This window comes from Buteo buteo, chromosome 10 (assembly GCF_964188355.1).
Source record: "Buteo buteo chromosome 10, bButBut1.hap1.1, whole genome shotgun sequence".
Classification (NCBI taxonomy): Eukaryota; Metazoa; Chordata; class Aves; order Accipitriformes; family Accipitridae; genus Buteo; species Buteo buteo.
Genome location: NC_134180.1, coordinates 14,702,779 through 14,716,420, shown reverse-complemented (window position 1 = coordinate 14,716,420; position 13,642 = coordinate 14,702,779). Strand labels below are relative to the sequence as shown.

Genomic DNA, 13,642 nt, shown 5'->3' with positions numbered 1-13,642 from the left:
AACCCCACCTCCCCTTGTTAGTATAAAAGGAATTAACTGCGCAATAAAAGGCGGAAGTTGGCGCTCACACTGTGTGTGTTATCTGTCTCTTTCCCTGGTCCGGGCCGACCAGTGATCTAAGCGTGGCACCTTGATATGTAGCGAATGCTACAAAGGCCCAGATTGAGCATTATGTGTAATTCTAAGATTGTCTTATAAATTTTTCTTAATTTATCTTAACAAAATTTGGCAAATTATTTATAAATAACAAAAACAATTTTGGTAGTGGCAACATTACTACATCCAGAAGATAGTTTCCTATTGCTAGTCCCATTAATCAGGGTGGGATGCAATCCTAAGCCTACAAATGATCAGTAGAGAAAAAAAATACAATGGAAGGAAGATATCAGCTTTATTACAGTGTGCTCAAAAATATATTTAGAACTTATCAGTATGTCAAATAGTCGCTCAGCAACTACCCCTCTGTGTCTTCACAGGACACAGATTTTCTATCTTTTTTTGTACATACAACTGATAAAATTATCTAATGAATAATTAATTGAAAGCACCTGCAGCACATGGAAGACTTGGAACTGAAATCAATCAATTGGCATCTGGAATTCATATTATTAAGTTTCAACATCTGATGATGAGGGAGAAAATGGTCTGTGTGTTCCTCACTGAATGACAACTGTATGTATAACCTAGGCTGGAATTCAGCTCAGTCCTAAAACAGCTTCACACTCAGAATTAGCATAAGGCCAGTAGCATTTCTTCACATTTATGATGGTGTCATTAATACCAGAATCTGGCCATAAGCATTCATAGAAAACTCAGATATGATATAGCTCCACTGTATTTTGCAGCCTATAAGGCAATAAATATCTCCCCCAGAACAGCTTATAAATTCTAACTCTCACAAATAACAACATTATCACCATTCGATGAGGGAAGGCTAATAAATTTTAACAATAACCAAAGCAAAAATAATGCCCTAAAACCCAAGTGAATGAACTGTTCCAACAGAGCTGGATGAAAACCAAGGAAACATTAAGAGGCATAAATACAGTACAGTGCACTACTTAAAAATTTGGGTTATTTCAACCCTCCAAGAACCAATAAGGTTCCAAGTTGTCTCCCCTTTATGGGAACAGAAACTCTCATCAGATCTCATCATATACATGCAAATGCATGATAGAACAAAAATATTGACAGTTAAGTACCAAGGATACAAACTTATATTGTCAGAAAGAAAATTTGGTGGTTGAAAGCTTTAAATACAATTTGGTAATTCAAAAATTCTAAATATACACAGTTCCTCATACTACATTAAACCAAAACCCATGTTGTGTGCCTCCTCCCCCACCACCCTGAAAAAATATTGAGACTTATCTCTGGTGAGGGGTAAGGCTTATCCAAAATCGGCAAGAGAACGTGCATTAACTCTTTCATTAAGTCTGCCATTGCAAACAGCGCATATCGCTATTCTAATGCAATGATCAAAGGATAAATAATTATTTTTTGTCTCCTTGTATCTTGTCTATGAAAATTTATTTCCTTGCTTGTACTTTTTTGTGCATTGTACAATATCATAATGGCTAGCACATTGTTATGGGTTTGTGTGGCACAGTTTGCAGGTTTTTTTGGTAGTGGGGGAGGGGCCACAGGGGTGGCTCCTGTGAGAAGCTGCTAGAAGCTTCCCTGGCTCCAAGTTGGACCTGCCTCTGGCCAAGGCCGAGCCCGTCAGCGATGGTGGTAGCGCCTCTGGGAGAATGTATTTAAGAAGGGGAACCAGTAGTGAGTTGGGGGATTGGAATGTGAGAGGAACACCTCTGCAGATACCTAGGTCCGTGAGGAAGGAGGGGAGGACGTGCGCCAGAGGAGGCTAATGCCCCTACAGCCCGTGGTGAGACGGCAGACTGTACCCCCCCAGTCCATGGAGGGGAGCGGGGGAGCGGAGGCCCCCCAAGATGGCCGTGACTCCATGGGAGAGCCCGCGCTGGAGCAGCGTGTGACTGAAGATCGGCCCGCGGGAAGGACCCACGCCAGGGAAGTTTGTGAGGAACGGTGGCCCGTGGAAAGGACCCACGCTGGAGAAGTTCATGGAGGACTGGCTGTCTCCCGCGGCAGAGCAGGGGCCGAGTGAGGAGTCCTCCTCCCCCTGAGGAGGAAGGAGCGGCAGAGACCAGGTGTGGGGAGCTGACCCCAACCCCCATCCCCTGTTCCCCTGCGTCGCCGGGGGGAGGAGGGAGAGAGAACCTGGAGTGGGGTTGAGGCGGGAAGGAGTGAGGGGTGGGGGAAGGTGTTCTACGGTTTGGTTTTACTTCTCAGTATCCTTGGTTTGTTTTGATTTGTAGTAAATTCAATTGATTTTGTTTCTTCCCCAAGTTGAGCCTGTCTTTTGCCTGTGACCATAAGTGGTGAGTGATCCCTCCCAGTCCTTATCTTGACCCACAAGCCTTCCTTTATATTTTCTCGTCATCCCACTGTGGCGGGGGGAGTAAGTGAGCCGCTGCGTGGTGCTTTGTTACTGGCTGGGCTGAAACTACAACACACATACAGAGTCACAGAAAATGGGACTGGCTGGAACACCATTTAGTCCATTTTCTTACAGCAAGACAGCACAAGCCAAATGTGGTTGCTCGCAGATGGTGGTCTACTTCATTCTCACAGAACTTCAGTAACTGAACCTCCACAACCCTCCCATATAATTTATTCCAGCAGTTCACAATTCTTACATTAGCTAACAGAATATGTTTTTAATATCAAATCATAGCAAGAAAAGATTATGGTTTAAGCCATATGTTTTCACTTTCTTCACAATGGACAGGGAAAGTGGATGATTTTCTTTCCCTTTGAAGTTTGTTATAAAGACCATTGTTTTCTTTCCAGAGTAAATATGCAGAAGAAAGTTACAGAGAATTAATGATCTCATAGTCCCTCTAAGGACTTTGAAATAACCTAGGTAGCTCTCACTAAATTTATTATTGAACTTTCTCTTATTAAAAATTGTTCATAAGAAATGCTTCCTAACAACACAAGGGAAGTTTGACATGCCTGGCAAAAAACTATGCTTGCACCTTCAGTGTTTGATTACCGAAGTAAAGTTAGATGAACATTTAAAAGGCCTCACAAAAGCCAAAACAAAGTTCCTCTGCAGATACAATACAGTGGTTTCTTGTATTTATTGATCTCAGTGATTCCAAGACAGATTTCCTTACCTAGTGGTTAAAAAGGTGCTGTTTCCCCCACTGCTAGTCCAGTAAATGATTTGCACCTACTGTAGGCTAACATCCCTGCTTTCTGTCAGCCCCACTTCCTATTTCACTGTTCCTAGCACAGTTTCTATAGGAGTTCTTGATTTTGCCTGTGGTCAGCATCAGCTGTGTCCCTTAGCAGGGAAGGGTGGGGGGCAGAGTGGGAAAGGGGAAGCTAAATCTTTTCTTTAGCTCAAGTTGCAGAAGAGGTGGTGTGGCACAACTGCCTGGATTTGTAACTACTGCAAATGCTGCTGAATTCTCCAAATTATGGGCAGCATGAAGGCTCAGCTCCCACCAAAAATAGGAATCCACTCTCAAAAGTATTGTTCAACCTTAAACAAGGCTAGAGTATTATGGCACTGGAAATGGAACCAACACTTTCCTTAGGCACTACCATGGTGCAAGCAGTAAAATTTTATTTTTTGTCATTACTGGTACAAGTATAGTCAGAACCATACTGGTTGCACAGATTTGGAGAAATAAGAAATTTTGGAGTTGTAGCTTTTTCAGAACTGATTTTACCATTAAGCAACATAGAGAATAACGTAATACAGAGTTCCAATCCTCAGCAATAAAGGAATTCATAAAGAAAACTGAGATTTAGACACTTTTTTTTTTTTTACTAGACTAATGCTATAGTACATTGGTACACTGGGAAATCAAGAGAAGAAGGCTCCAGCTGAAAGACTGTGATTGGGTATAAATGGTAAGTCAGTGCTTAGAAATGCTGCAAAGAATGCCACTACCTGTATATTTAAGGAGTAGAAAGGTGGTTGACAATTCTTATTTAGGGAGGACTGATGTGTACATTTGACTCTTCTAACTTTTTACTTACTGGAGAAAAGAGTAAAAATACAGATAAAGATTAAACTGAATAGAGGCTGATAGGTTTCCTTATGGTAGCCAAAATAGACACATTTATTCAGGTTGAAATGACACACTGTCTTTTTAAGAAGATGTCCATACCCCTAACATGTAAAAAATTTTATTTAGCAACAATTTACATGAAGAGCACTTTTAGTTATCCTGTGTTCACAGTCAGTTTGGCTACCTGGTTCATAAGTGCTGTATAACTGACAACTAATTGACAGAAGCTCATTTTGTTGCTTTAGCTATGCAATTATTCCTCTAATCCACTACAAAAGATGATGAATAGGAGAGCAAAAAAGCTATCAGGTTAAAGAATTGCATTTCTTCTTCAATTTCAGGAGGATTACAAATTTTCTGGATGTCTAAGACTGACATCATTTAGGCTAATACGAGTGATGGCATCTATACCATTGGATGTAAGAAGGCAGTAAAGTAGCCAAAAATGAATGCAAAAAACCCCTAGTTAAGCACCAGAATATTCATGTCTACTTTCTAAGTTGAATTTATCTGATACTACCTCAAAATGTAATTTCTCCTGAAGGAGGGCTTTAAAAGTCTGCAGTGATTTTATTCCTGAGCCACATAGCTAGCACTGTCTCAGCAGCAATCCTTTCATAGTGGCACTCTAGTCTCTCTCTCTATACGATGAATGGAAACTTCAGGCAGCAATGGATTCAATTTATTGTATAAATCATTTTTTTCGTTTATTATCTGTATCTTCAAGAGAAAAAGATTGAAACTATTCACATCAAAAATCCCATCTTTTATATTATAAACTCTCTAGTCTCCCTTGGGGAGAAGCTGTAGCTTGTGAACCTGTTTGCCAAGTCTTCTAAAGACATGACGTCCAGTTAAATTCAGATACTCATGAGCATTGTCCTGACTGAATAAATCACAATTTAGGCTTATTACCCATATCAGCTAGAGAAAACCTTTGTGAATCAACATGTGTTTGCAAGAGCATTATCAGCACAAAGGTAAGCCCTTCTTGCTATCCCAATTAGCTGATTCCCCCCTCCACAAAGAAAATGTTTATTTCCTTCATACAAATTATTTGATCCAACCGTATCATTAGCATTCAACAAAATAACATCAGTAATCACTTTTTTTTCTGCAAATTCTCTATATAAATATGCATATTAAATGTGTTTATTAACTGTTCAGATGAAAAAACAGAGTACAAGTGCTCAGTCTCCAATATTACACTACTAAAAACAATTCAGCTATTGAAGTAGGGTTAGTAATAGAACTATGAGTATGTAAACCTCTGTTTGATGGTTCAAATTCTTCCTGAATTATTTCCATTTAAAACACATTGTCAGATTTGGTCAAACTAAATGTCAAATTAAAATAGGTTGTGAATTCCCTAAAAGTCACTGGTTACCAGTTCTATTCAGGAGCTTCCCTGGTTACTAGTCAACAGAAATTCCCTGTTTACTACAGAAATCAGAAATTCATATTAAAACCCCCATACCCTTGAAACAGAATGTGTATTTTCTAAAACTCTGTCTCCTAAGAAGAATATGATGAAAATATACTTCAAAGCTATTAAAAGATTATTCCACAGAACTGAAATGAAGATGTATTTTTTTGTGTGGCATTGAATTTCCAAAAGTTCTCATTGCAGGAAAATATTGTTTTAACCACTGATATTTCATTTTCAACTGGTTTAAGCAATGGGTTTAGAAAAATTTTAGAAAAATATTGTGAACTTGCATATACATTTTATATTCTTTCATGATTGTTCAGCAAGTAACAAGATACTAAAAATGACATTATCAGAATAATATACCAGTGTTGGAATGAAGGAGTTAGACTATGATATGTTGAATATATTATGTATTTCAGATAAACTTTGATTCAAAAAAAGATGTTGTTGTCAGTGCAGCAGAAGCTTTTTGCTATTTAAAAAATATATATTTTGACTCATTATATCATATTATGCCATTAAGTCATAGTATGCACCATTACTATTTTATCACATAATGTAAAAAACCCCGTTAAATTACAGAATACTAAAAAAATACCCTATTTTAAACCACAGCTTACTCATAGCTACCTAACTGTGGTAGTTTCATTTTGCAAAAAGCTATTTTATCAAGATCTTTCATCCAATCCGAAACAATTTAGTTTCCAGCTAGAATTTGAGGGAAATGCCATTCTAAAAAGTGTCTGTCATTCCTATGCACAAGTGATCTACAGTAGCTGGTGCATTTTGTATGGTAGCTTTCAGTATACCTCAGGGTATTGCCTTGCAGAGCTGCCTCTGTATGTTTTGGTTTAGACATATCCCGAAGTATATAAAAAAGCATTCATAATTTTTAGGTTTCTTGATAAAGAGAGAACCTTTCAACTTTATTGAATCATGCACTTCTATATTAACAAGACTTACAGGCATTATGCTTTAGGCCTGATTGAAAATACTTTGAAATCAATAGGAGTCATTTCATTGACTTTAAGTGGAATTAGATCACACACCAGGCAGAATCAATGGACCTTGAATTCAATACGGTCATTTTTTTTTAAGATTTTTTTTTTTTTAGGTCTTTAGATAATTTTCACTTACTAAATTTCATGTTATGTGTGCTAAAAAGACAAAGTCACAGGATTTTTTTATTGATTTCCCTGTGTTCCATGATTGCATCCTAACTCTTCTGTTTGGCTTCCATTCTTCAGGGTTTCATTGGGATTTGTACTGATGCATGACTGGCATGTTTTTGTGGATTTTTAATTTTTTTTGCTTTGGGTTTTTTTTTTTTTAAGTCATAGGATTTTATGATGGAAGTGTTGTGAAAAATTTCAAAAAGTTTTATTTCCCTTAATAATTAATGTCCTATGATTTATGAGTAACTCAAGGGAAAGTATATAAATAAAGAAGACAGCATTTTATGGAAACTTCACACTCTGGCTTTCCTGTTTTAGAAGGCTGATAAGGGTACAGAAAGAATGATGGATGCTGCATAATAAGTAAAGGAAACTTATTGTGAATTGGAAAACGTGCACATGTTTACACAATTAATATCACTAAGTTAGACTATAAATTGTATGGCTATTTATTAACTGACTCAATGTAAAGTTACTTTATTAAGAAAGGAAACAAATGAAATAATGTTGAATTGCAGAAGAAAAAGTTGAGTTACATTAGTAAGAGATATGAGGGATTTTTACTTTTTATTCTTTCTACTTTTCTTTGGACCTTTATGTTGAAAGGGACATTCAAATTGTACTGTTCAGCAGTGGTAATTTGTGACAGAGGAATGATCTGGCAGGGAGAGCAAGAAGGTCCAACTGCAGAAGGGGTTAATCTGGCTGGAAGCAGGAATGCCAGAGACAGAGGGACTCCCTGCAAGGCAGTGAAATTTCTCTTGTTGATGAGATAAGGAACAGACACAGCATTGTCTTGTAGCCCTCCTGGAATATATGTGCTCAGGGGCCACCTTTGGGCAGCAGAGATGGGCTGGGGAATGGCCCAAGGCCCAGCTGAGATGCCCCATATTCACAGTATTGGTGCTGGTGCAAGTGTGTATAAGCTGTTGGCTCATGATGCATCTTTGCAGTCTCCTTGTTGAACTACTTATGGCGGTAATAATCTGTTCAATGCATTGTTCTTTTTTTGTTTGTTTGTTTGTTTGTTTGTTTTGTGTTGTTTTCTGGGTTTTGAGTTTTTTTTAAATTTAAACACAAATGTGTGTCTAATTTACCTCAAGGGGTACAATAAAAATTCCCCAGCTTATGCAGAGATTCTCATTACTTTTAGAAATGGTGAAATTAACAGTAAAGAAAAGAAGATGGAAAGTTTTCTCCTGCTTGTAGTTTAAAAATCTCTCCTCGGACACAAAAATAATTCAAAATACTCTGCTTTAACCTGAGACAGTCTCCTGTCTCCCAGTTAACTTTTCTGCCTCAGTTAATTAATGCTTCAAGTATTTTGTCTCATTCTTCTCTTTCTAAAGAAACCAAAGAAGTCTCTTCAGAAAACCAAAGAAATTAGAATTCCATTCACTGGTATAAGTGGCTTACTTGGGGTAGTGATTTTTCAAAGTAATATGACATGTACATGTAATAACTACAGCTCGCTGTAAAGGCTCATAATTTAAAGATGCAAATTATCAGATACAAACCATATACTTGGGTTTTTCCTTGAGTATCAGATTTGCAGGATGAAATACACTTAATGTGAATGCAGGTTAAGTTCATGAATACTTCAGTGTTTTTTCAAAATATATCAAGTCGATTTAACGATACTTTAGTATGGTATAAAAAATCCTATAAAACCAGAGAAATGAGAACAAAGCAACATGAATAAACAGTGAAAAACATTTTTTTCTGGAGTTTAATGTGTGTATAGGATTTCAGGAGCACAACTCAGGATCAAAGGAAAGTTGTTGTTACTGAGATGTTTAGTATTAATTTCAACCAGTGTGGAAACCTCTGTGAAAGAGTTCTAGTCTCTATCCTTAGGATCACTCACACTAATCTTTGTGGCGGTATTTTTTAGTAATTTTATTTTGACTATATGTATTCCTTAGCACATGTTTTCTTTAAGCAATCTATCCAGATAATACAGAACATAGGTTATTTAAAAAAAAAAAATTCAAACTAAACAAAGAAAATAGTCTGGAAAAGTAAAATTAAGAAAAGTGTGTAATTTGGTTAGGTTTTTATTAATTTATAATGGTAAAGTTCTAACTTTAGCATGTATTTGTTTAGCAGGATTTCTTTTTGACACATTTAAAAAGTATTTTTTATTTCAGATTTTTTACTAAAAAGATTTTTTTTTTAAAGTAAAACAAATATTCTCATTTCAGCTATAACACAAGTTGTTCTTTCATTATTACAATACACAAAGTTATATTTTCCTCTGGCTTTGTGTTTTATGATTAGATTTCTCAGTATCCACAGTAGGTGTAACCTCTGAGTGAAACTTATTCATTAGGATGAAAATTCCTGATATAATTCTTTTATATGGATCCTTTTGTGTCTAATAGAGTGGGCTTCTTCAATAATGCAGTACTTCATTTTCTGTCTTCTGTCTTGCCATCTATTTTAGCAAGAATTTAATACTGTACTCCTGCCAAAAACTGCTTAAAGTTGGCCAACAGATTAGAATATTTTATGGACAAGGGAAGTCATAAACACCTACATGCAAAGGGACAGCATAGTGAAATGGGTAAATTTCCTGAGAGAAGAAACAACAACACTAATTTTAAGATTTGAAAATGTTTCTCCATCTTCACCTTTTGATCCCTACTGGAAAGCATAATGAAGATATAAATGAGTAAGGAAAAAAAAAAAAAGTTTTCTTTTAACTGTCTCTCATTTAAAAAAAAACAACAAAACACAACCTATCATTTTTGCCTCTAATAAGTAGAAGCAGGGTTTTTTAAATTTTGTTTTGTTTTCTCCAGATTTATTTGACAGAATCACTATTAATGTATTTAAATAAATTTCTAAATGAAAAAGCAAACCCCCAAATTCCTACACTAAAGCTTATACCATAGCATTACAGTGACATCTAGGAATCTACAAGTTTTTTGCAAAAATATGTATGAACACACAGGCTTTTTAGCACTCAGAGGTTAAAGGTGTAATGCATATGTGTACTGCCTTTTAATTTCATATATTCATCAGCTGATCTTAGGTAATGAGAAGAACAATAGATGTAGTAGTTAATACATTGTAACTGTGCAAATTCTTATGTTTTTCTCATTCAGCTATGCCTCCTGGGAAAGGTTTGTGCTATAGGAGCATAGAACCACCGTGACACTCATTAGGATTGATTGCTTTGTGGACTGAGTAGGTGCCCTATCATTTTAACTTGAGTCACTGTGCAACCAGGTTACAGCAAGGAAAGCGGGAAGACCTACAGACCAAACTTTCCTGCTTGCTGGAAGGAGGAAACAGTTGATGTTAAGACAAATTAGAATCCAGAAATTAACCATTCCTATGCTCAAGGCTACCACTTGAGTCTCGATGGGTATGTTAACAATTAGTGGACATCACTTGTCTTAACGCTGTCCAAATACTAGAAAAGTTACAAGAGGTTCTAGATTGTCCTTGAGGGTCCAGACACTTACAGGTTTGGCATTAGTCCTCTATTTCTGTTAGGGATCTAAGCTTTTTGCTTGACTTAGACTGTCCTGTTTATTTTCCATTTAACACAGAGATTCTATCTAATCCCTTTTCAGCTGAGTAATGATTATTTTTTATAGGAATAACACTTTTGGTTCCTGTTACAATATTTAATATTTATATAAAAAGATAATACAGACTTTATTCAAAATGGTCCACAAAGAAAGATGTTTAAAATGCCAGAAAGATTTTGAAGTTAAGTGTTTGAGTTTCATTCCTGATTTCATACTTCTTGTGCAAAAGAGTAACTTGAAGTTACCTTGCTTTATATATAGTACTTTAATTTCTTTTTTTCAGTTTCTCTCATTGAAAAAAAGCAGACTGGTACTACAAAAACTTTACCAAATCCATACTGAACAAACTCTAAATCAAATTTCTCTTACAGGACAAAAAAATGTAGAATATTTGCTTTCCTGGAGCACTGTTCAACAGTGATAGCACTTTACTTAATATGTATGTACAACTGCATTTTCTAATGCAGTACCAGGCAAATATTGATCTCTCACTGTAAACAAAATTCAATGAAATTTTCATTGAATAGAACACATATAAACTAAGATATTAGCATTGTAGAAAGTCTCTGACTTTATTAGACTCCTTTTAAGAAAAAAGAGATCCAATAATCCATGATGGCCGCAATAGGAGCCATTTCCAGGTTCCATCAGTTGAGAACTTTTCTCCTTTTGGATGCTGCATATAATCACTAGTATCAACATCACTGATGCCTCAGTCTGCTGCCTTAATTTATTCTCTCCTCCATCCAGGACTTTGAAAATATGTGTGGACTCTACCACAATATCTCAACATCTTACCACATCTGAACCACATCTCAACACCAACACATCTGTACTTTGGCTTCATATCACTTCTGTGAAGGAACATTTTTTTCCAATTCAGGTATCTCAGTCCCTAAGTCAGAAAGTCATCCTGGTCTCATGGAGTGTGTACACACTTCCCATTAGCTCCAGTGCTTGTATTTGAACTTGAATATAGCCTCCCAAGTCATACAGCTTACTTTCATCTGAGTATCGTCTGCATCATAACTGATTCGACAGGTATTTGGCAAGGTGCTTCAGGCCCAGGAGAGACTGCCAGAAATCCATACCTCATTTTTCCAGGCAGCCAGAGTGTAACAAACCAAATCTACAGCTAATACGAGAAAAGGTATAGGGAACTGGCCAGGAAATCCAAGAGCATCCCTCACAAATACCTACTTTCTTCTGTAAACACAATCCTCATGCTTCACATTGAAATGAAAAACAAATACCAAGTTGAAGTTATTACAACAAACAAAGCTGAAAACCCCCAAAATAACATGCAAGGAACTGGTTAGAAGATGTAAGAAGTATAGGAAAAAAATCTTACTTTTATTAGAGAGTGATTGTTACTGCCATGCCAACAAACCTGATCATAAGAGATGTATGTGTTAGCATAGCTCATACAAGTTCCCTGCATAAAATTGGTTAACTAATAAAAATTCATTCATTTTTGGTCACATTCTTTACTCACACTGTTATTTTCCAGCAAAGATGCACTTGACAAGGAAAAGATTTTTCACTCTTGTTTGACATATTTATGCTGGCAAAACCTTCAAGCATAGCTCAAGCCAGAAAAGCACCGGAGAATACTCCCTGAGCAAAGCATAACTGAAAAGAAAATTAATAACCCTTCTTTAGATAAATGTAACAGAGGACAAGAATTAAATATTTTTCAGTGGAACATCTAAAGGAGTGATTAAATGTTTTTATATTATTCAAGGACTTTTAAAATAGCCAATTTATTTATTATTTAGTAAAAGCCAATGCAAGTAGCTCACTGCCTTTAAAGAAAATCTTCACATGCACTGACACAAACTGAAATTCCCTCACAGCCTAAGCTGATGGTTCCAGTTCAAAGTGCCAATTGACTTAAAAGGCAAATAAGAAATACTCTCACCCCTATGTTCGATATAAGAAGGAGCAATATTTTACAAGGTCTGTTAAAGCAGCTCCTAGCTCTTCATGCAATATTTCTGACACATGTTGTTTCAATGTGATGTTTCCATTGGCACTCTAACACTTCAGCCAGCCATGAAAAACTGAAAAATGACTTTGTGCAATTGAAATGACAAATACAGATTTGCAGGATCAGCCTTCAGCAAGAGTCAATGATCATAAATTCCATGTTTCCATTGTCTCCTTGAAAAATTTATGATGTAGTTTGGCTTACTTTTTAAATGAATGCTGAACACACATTGTCAGCAGAAGGATTCCACAACTCTGTAAGCAACAACACTTTTTTTAGATCCTGAAGATTTGTCCCAGTGGGAAGGTTTGCAGCTTTACAGAAGCTGGTTGGACAGCAATTTATTACTTTATTTAGGCTTTCTATTGTATTTTTATTGTGTTTTACTTATTTATGATTTATTCTATACCATCTAGAAATGTGCTTCTAGAAGATGCTGCTAGACCAGAGCCATGTTGTGCAAAGCAATGTGGAAGTTTTAAATCCCCCATATCCTAAGATCTTCACACTGTAAAGATAAAATAATAAGCAGGAAGAGAATACATATGAAAATAGGGTAGGATCTTCCTTTGACAGGAAAAGGAAAAAAAGCCCCAAACAAAACCAGGAATACTCCCTAGATTTTCCTACACTTCCCATCTCTTCCATAATCTTATTCATAATCTATCTGAATCAAATCACTTAGCCCCTTTATGCTTCAGTTCTCTATGTATGAAAGAGGAATAATGGATTTACCTCTGTTCCAACTGCATATTTACTGTAGGCAGGGAGGATTTTGGTCGTCTTTACTAATCTTCCACTTGTCTTCCTTTGCAGTGACACAGGGAACTCACTCATTCCCTCTACCTCCTCTAATATCACACATGAGACAAGGGGAAGCTGGAAAGAATTTTCAAGACCCTTAACAGCAAGTCTGCAATATTCAGGCATATTGCCATCACCATAATCAAGTGTAAGATAAGGCTCTGCCTCTCACCAATTGTGGGCTGGCTGCAGGCCTTGGTCTTTTCTGATCTCACCAATTAACTCCTCATCTGCCTCACAGGTTTTGCCCTATAACTACTACCTTGACTGAGCCTATTAGGGACTGCAAGTATAAAAGTATACAATTCTTTATATCTTCATCTTCACATATTCTTTGCCTTCATCATCACACCCATTATCTGATTTCTTCCCTAATTACTCATTTTCACCTCTCCTTGTAATCCAGGGGGGCACCAGTTTGTTTTGTTCTGCAGTCTGCTAAAGTGGGGGATCATGACCTAGACTTTTACTTTTGTTTAATTACTTTCTGTTCACATTTAAATTATTCCATTATCTCGTATTAAAGAATGTTTTATTCATTTTATACCTATGCTCTTATGTTTACATATATTTCATTTCTATAGCTCTCTCTC

General features: G+C 36.5%; 1 long non-coding RNA gene across 4 annotated transcripts in view; it reads right to left on the bottom strand.

Annotated features, from left to right (window-relative positions):
* Positions 1–13,263, bottom strand: part of LOC142035956 (uncharacterized) — an 87,100-nt gene extending 73,837 nt beyond the window's left edge. For all 4 annotated transcript variants that reach the window (XR_012652008.1, XR_012652009.1, XR_012652010.1 and 1 more), the window contains exons 1-2: positions 12,981–13,263; positions 11,751–11,887 (exon numbers count right to left, since the gene is read on the bottom strand). This is a non-coding gene — a long non-coding RNA (uncharacterized LOC142035956). The remainder of the gene's footprint in view (positions 1–11,750; positions 11,888–12,980) is intronic.
* Positions 13,264–13,642: the final 379 nt, after the last annotated feature.